Genomic DNA, 7,275 nt, shown 5'->3' with positions numbered 1-7,275 from the left:
GCCCATGCATATATAAGCACATTCTCTTTATCTGCTTTCTGCTATTTTATTTACACAGTTGGTAGCATTCCACACCTACCGCTCTATACCTCGTTCTTTCACTCAATATGTCTTAGCAACTCTTCTACAGCATTTAAAGTTGCCTGATGTTTTTTTATAGCTGCATATTCCATGGTGTTGATGTGCCATTATTTATTTAAGTGGTTCCCTGTTGATGGATATTTGGGTTGCTTCCAGTCTTTTGCTGTTTTCGTTCCCATTTCACAGCTGGAAAAACTATGATTGAGGGTCCGCCAGTTAGCTCAGTTGGTTAGAGCACAGTGCTCTTAACAACAAGGTTGCTGGTTCGATCCCCACAGGGGCCACTGTGAGCTGTGCCCTCCACAACTTCATTGAGACAAGGTTTTGACTTGGAGTTGATGGGTTGTGGAAAAACACACTTAAGATAAATAAAAAGTTAAAAAATAAAAAGCATTTTAAAAAAACAAACAAACCAAAAAACTATGATTGAGAAAGGAAAATGATGTGTAGGCATTCCCAAAGCAATGTTGGCATTTATTGGCATTGCTTAGCTACTGAATCTAAGAAAAAAGGAAGAGTTGACTGGCCCCTAAATTACAGAAAAGAAAAGGCCAACTGGAGACCTTATTTCATTTCTTGCCCTACTAGTGTCTTATTTAGTTCAGTTAAAGCCTGCTAACATGCCTGGTGCCTAATAATGTAATTAAATAATTGTTTGTGGGAAGTATTTTAAATCTATCTTCCTTGCTAGATGATAACCTTTGTTAGGTCAGGGGTCACGTTTTCATCCCTAGCTAGTATTATACTTCTAGCAAGTACTGGGTATACAGTAGGTGCTCAATAAATACTTGTTGAATGAATGAGCCAGGATTGTGTGTGGTTAAGGCAATGGGCTTGGAGGCCTGGACTCTAATACTTATTAGTTGTGTAATGTAAGACCCATCATTCAACTTCTCTATGCCTCAGTTTCCTCAGCTGTGAAATGGTTTTATTCTTTTATTTTTTATTTTTTTAAGGAGGACACAGCTTACAGTGGCCCATGCGGGGATCGAACTGGCAACCTTGGTGCTACCAGCACACACTCCAACCAAGTGAGCTAACTGGCCACCCCCATCCTCAGCTGTGAAATGGAAACACTCCCTCGAGGTGGCTGGGAGGATGAAGTGAGTGATTGCAGGTCAAGTATCCATCACAGGGCCCTGTGCATAGTGAGGGCTCAGTCATGTCTCTGAGCTTCTTTCATTGTCATGTAGTGCCGGGAAATTCTGCTGAGGAAACTGAAAAATCTTCAAAGAGGAGGTAATTTGATCTGGGCCCTGAAGCAGGAGTAAAATTCTGGTTTATGTGGTTAGAGCCACATTTCTTTACTGAGTTCATCCAACTACAAAACGGAGATGATGACACCCAGCTTCTGTCTCCCTCTGGGGAGATGGTCTAGCTTAAAGTCCCTCAACAGGAAGATAGGAAGATACTACACGATTAAAAGACACCATTATTATCAGCTGGAAAAGTGCCTTCTCAGGACAGGTGAACGAATCCATGCCAAATATGATTACTGTGTGTAATTGAATATTTAGTGTGGATCTAACCCAGGGGGCCAACTGTGCTGTCGCTTACAGTCAAGTTTAATGGGGCACTTAATAAAATTGGAGGTAATTAACACCATCCAGATGCTAGATGTGTGTAAAGTTTGTGTTGCTTCCATGACTGAGGCAGTTCAGAGATGTGATGTTCTGGACTCTCTCCTCAGAAGGAACTGGAAGTGCGAGCCCTGGGCCTGGGCCTTTGCTTCTGCTGTAATCTCTTCCTGAAGGTTTAATGTCACCTACTCGGGAAAGCCTTCCATGATTGCCAAAGACAGAGTCTGATGCTTCTCCTGGGTTCTTATGTCATTCTTCACACATTTCTTCAGTAGAACTCAGAATATCCTGTTATTTTAGTTTGTTTTTGTCTCCCTCTCCCTCCAGAGGCCAAGCTCCGGTCCCCAGTGTTTACATGACATACAGCTGACACTCAGTGAATGTCTGCTGAATAAAGCTTTTCAGGTTTCAGAACTGTGGGAAATGTTGGGTCTCAAGAACAAGTTATTAAGATACTTGAATTCTCCCGGGAAGGGCAGACCTTCTGACTTTCTGTGGTGTTGACATGTAATCTTTCTCTTTTGTTTTTAAATTTTATTGGGGAATATTGGGGAACAGGGCCCATCAGCTCCAAGTCATTGTCCTTCAATTTAGTTGTGGAGGGTGCAGCTCAGCTCCAAGTTCAGGCACCGTTTTCAACCTTTAGTTGCAAGGGGCGCAGCCCACCATCCCATGCGGGAATTGAACCTGCAACCTTGTTGTTGAGAGCTCAGGTTCTAACCAACTGAGCCATCCGGCCACCCCTCCGGAAGCTCAGTGGCAGCTCATTGTCTTCAGTCTAGTTGTGGTGGGCACAGCTCATTGGCCCATGTGGGAATCAAACCGGCAACCCTGTTGTTCAGAGCTCGCGCTCTAACCAACTGAGCCATCTGGCCGCCCTATTTTCTGATGGAAATTCTGTTTGATGACATCTCTAATGAGTCCAGCATTGAAATGTGAACCTCTCCCTCTTCGTAGCAGACCTGCTCCTGAAAGATCAAGATCCTGGAGCAAAGGAATAGACCTGGGCACCGTGTGCTTATAGACACCTGAGCATGGAATCCAGCCCCGAGTCCACATCGTGTAGAAAGCAAGAGAAGAACAGGCCTTGAACAAAGTTGGTTATTTGCTATGAGGCCCCTGGAGGCCCAAAGGGTCCAGAATGTGATGGTACTCACTGCTGTTTGAGCCCTGCCACCTCCAGAAGAAAGATGTCCCTAGCCTTTCTGGCACATAGAAGATGTCCCTATTGCCTGGAGGAAAACAGCCCCTTACTTCCGTCCTGTATCCCGATTCATCAGGATATGCCACAGCCAGCATTCTTGGTTTTACACTGGAGCTGAACCTAAGGCAGAGAAGGAGGTGATGGAACACTGCAGAACTGGGCTCAGGCAGGAACCTCCCAAGGGCAGGTGTGGCCAAGATCCTGTCCCAAGAACCACCTGCTCTGAACAAGGCCCCTTCTCCTCATGTACCTCATAGTTAGGCTCAGCATCCACGCTGTAGCAGGGATCGAGGGGAGGGTGTGTCCACCCCATCCATCTGCCATTGTGGGAGAGGGGGCCGCTTCTTCCTGCTCCTTAGGAGTCCCACAAATGGGGGCTCAGATGTTGGGCAGCCCTAGTGACAAAAAACCAGCTTTCCCCCCGCTCTATGAACTAACTCCATATTCTCTTCCTTTACTCTTCAGAAGGGCTCCATCTCCTGGTCCCAGTCAGTCTCTCAATAATCAGTCACTTGTACCGACATGTACCAGGCAGTGGGCTAGGTGCTGGGAGACAGGTGTGAACAAAGTAAATGGAGATTATGTTCTAGTGGGGAAGAGACTGCTACTAAGTAAGCAAACAAGGTAATTATGAATATGGAAATGCTGTAAAACAAATGGGCAGGGAGTTGTGATAGAAAGGAAAGGAGGTCTACTTAGAGAGTTTCTGTATCTGAAACATAGTGGCTTACAATACTCATTTATTGAGCTCATGATTTTGTGGGTCGAGGATTTGGGAAAGGCTGGGCTGGGCTGCTTCATGTGGTGTCAGCTGAGATGTCTGGGGCTGGAGACTCCACTGTCAAGATGGTTTCTTTTTGCCCAAAGTTTTATAGGGAAAAATTTCAAATATACAAAAAAAAAAGTAGATAGATTTGTACAGCAAACACTAAACCTACCGCCTAGATTCTACACTTAACATTCTACCATCTTTGCTTATCAAACATGTGTGCATCTCTCTACCTCTCCAAGGTGGCTTCTTCAGTCCTGGTTATGGTGTCTGATGCTTCTTCAATTCTCTTCCTCCCACATGATTGGGCTTCTCCCAGCATTGTGGTCCCAGGCTAGTCGCACTTCTTACGTGGTGGCTGACTTCTAGGCCAGTTAAGTGCCATGCCTGAAGGTGACACAGTGTCTCTTCCACAGTATGCTATTGGTCAAAGCAGGCATGGGGCCATCTTTAGGAAAAATAATCAGCTAGACATGGTGATCAGGGAAACCCTTTCTGAAGAGGTAGTATCTGGGCTGAGTCCTGAGGGATGAGGACGAGCCTGTCTTGTGAAGATCCAGGAGAGAAGAGCATTCCAGGCAAAGAAACCAACGCAGGAAAAGGCTCAGAGGTGGAAAAGCAAGTCTTAATCCTCTACTTTACTTTTCCCACATCCAAACCTAATCCATCATCTGGGACTCACAATGAGCCACTGCCCTCATGAAGCCTTCCTAGATACTTCAGTCCTTGCTGATCTTTCCCTCTACCTGGAGAGCCCTCCTACCTGGAATGCTTATCTGGCTAGCACAGGTTGGCTGGGTAGTGCAGTGGTTACGCATGCAGACTTCGGGAGGCCTTGGGCAAGTTGCTTAACTTTTCCAGCCCTAGGTTTCTTCACCTGTAGGTGGGAGTAGTACCTACCATATAGGATGGCTGGCGGAGACTACTGATACAGGTAAAGTGCTTGACAGCCAGTGCATATTCACTAAATGGCAGCTATCATTAATAATGACAAACCAGTTCACCCTGTCATATGTTAATCTAGTTTAGAATTTTCTTTTCCAGAGCAGAGACTATGCCTTTTCAACTTTTTCTCTATCATAGCGCAAGCAGTGTGCCTCGCATAGATATGCTGGATAGGAACAAGCAAGCCACAGAGCTCTCCACCGTGCTGCGGTGCTAATGGAGCCATGCAGGGCACAGAGATGAGCAAGACTCAGCGGGTGGCCGTCAGAAGCTTCCAGAGAATGAAAAAGTAGTTGTGCCTGCAGCAGCCACACTGAGGATCTTTTATTACGTTTGGATACAGAGAGTAACAGATTTCAAAGCACATCTGTATTAGTTTGCTAGGGCTGTGGTAACAAAGTATCACAAACTAGGTGGCTTACACAACAGATATTTCTTTTCTCACAGTTGTGGAAGCTAGGGAGTCTGAAATCAAGGTGTCTGTCAGCACCTTCTGAAGCTGTGAGGAAGAATCTATTCCAGGGTTCTCCCTGAGCTTCTGGCAGCTCACTGGCAATCTTTGGTGTTCCTTGGTTTGTAGAAATATCACCTGATCTCTATCTTCATCTTCATATGACATTTTCCCTAAGTGCCCATCTGTGTCCAAATATCCTTCTTTAATAAAGACATTAGTCATATTGGATTAGTCATGAGGATTACTGACCTCATTTTAACTTGATGACTTCTGTCAAGACCCTATCTCCATATACAATCCCATTCTCTGGTACTGGGGCTTGGGACTCCAACATATCCTTTGTGGGGGACACAATTTAACAATAAAATATCTCTGTCTCCTATGACCCTCTTTATCTACACCCCACAGTGAGCCCCTTCAGGGCAAGTACCAAATCTTGTCCTAAAAACCTGTACCCTTTAGGCCTCAGCTTCTCCCTTCTTCTTGTTCTCCAAGCCTTTCCCACAGCCTTTCCACCTCTCGCCATGCTCTTTCTTGTTCTCTTTACCTGGCAAATTCCTACTCTTTCTTCATTTCTTAGCTTAAATGTTACCTCCACAGACAGCCCTTCCCTGACTGCCCTCTCTTGATTGTATCTCCCGTGTTATTTATTCTCTCATGGTTTCTCTTTTCTTCCCAACACATCTCATGGTTCCTTAGGACACACTTTCACTATGTGATTGATTAATGGAGCTGTCAGACATTAACCCCTAGTCTGTAAGTACAGTGTAGGGAGGGACCCACTTACTCACCACTGTCTTTCCAGTTCCATAGCAGATGATACAGAGTAGAAACTCCATAAATATTTGTTGAATGAATGATACATCTTTGGATCCTCCAAACAACCTCACATAATTTGGGATTAGTGGATGCTAAGTGAATTAGAATTATTTTTGTCTCTGTCCTCCAAGAGAGAGTGAGCTCTTTGAGGGTAAGATTAGGTCTCATTCTTTTTTGAATATCCAGCATCCAACCCCTCCTCCTTGATCTTCTATGTATTATTAGTTATCTATGCTTAACAACAAATTACCTTGAAATTTAGGAGCCTAAAATAGTAGCATTAATGATTTCACAATTTCTGTGGGTCAGGAATTCAAGAGTGACTTTGCTGAGTGCTTCTGGCTCAAGGTTTCTCATGAGCATATATAGTCATGATTTTGGCCAGGGCTGCAGTCATCTGAGGGCTGGACTGCGGCTGGAGGACCCCCTCCGAGGACCCACACAGCTGGCACGTTGCAGTGGTGTGGGGGCAGAGCCCCAGAAAGTAGTTTACAGGCTCTCGGCCTCACGTGGAGGAGTGCTGGCTCGGGTAGTAGATGGCCATCAGCTGTGGCTGATTGGCCGTCAGCTGTAGCCAGTTAGCCAATTAGCCACTAATATAACTGCTGCGGCTACGGAGGAAAGAGAGAAAGAATGGGGGCTAGCAAGAAGATGGCGGCTGGGCTGGCAAGTGTGGATGGCGGTTTGCGGACAGTGTGGATTCAGCCTCCAGTGAGAGTATAGTGCCGCCAGAGAGAATATAGTGGTATGACTCCCCTACCTATGGCTCCGTGGGTGTTCCTTTTTGGCCTCACCATATCCTGCGTTCTTATGTGGGGAGCGGGAGTAGAGACACCACAGGCCTGCCTGCACGACAAATGGCGCAGCAAGCAGGGTCTCCCGCATGACAAGTGGGTTGTTGGCAGGAGGCTTCAGTTATTACCCACACAAGCCTCTCCCTAGGGCTGCTTGACTGTGCTCCCGTGGATTCCCCAGGAGTGATCAAGAGAGAGCAAAAAGGAAGTGCAATGTCTTTTATGTTTAATCTCAGAACTCATGCTCCACTATTTCCACAATATCCTGTTGGTTATACTGGTCAGCTCTATTCAGTGTGGAAGGGAATGCACAAGGAAAGAATCATGAATGGGAGCCATGAATCATCCCAGTCCATGGTGGAAGCTGGTTACCACACTCCTTCTAAAGTAGATTTCCTTTCCCTCTACTTACCCGCCCATACTCAGTCATGGGACCCTGTTCTTTGCCTTCCAAATACTTATCACATTATATGTTTGCATGTTTACTTAATTATTTTAGTCTGTCTCCCTCCACCAGACTGTCAGCTCCATGAGGGCAGAGACTGCATCTGTCTGGTTCAGCCCTGTCGTCCCAGTAACCAACACAAGGCATAAAGTAGGTGCTCGGTGAACGATTTTTAATGAATTCT

Source organism: Rhinolophus sinicus, linkage group LG13 (assembly GCF_036562045.2).
Source record: "Rhinolophus sinicus isolate RSC01 linkage group LG13, ASM3656204v1, whole genome shotgun sequence".
In the NCBI taxonomy this organism is placed as follows: Eukaryota; Metazoa; Chordata; class Mammalia; order Chiroptera; family Rhinolophidae; genus Rhinolophus; species Rhinolophus sinicus.
This window is presented reverse-complemented; position numbering follows the sequence as displayed.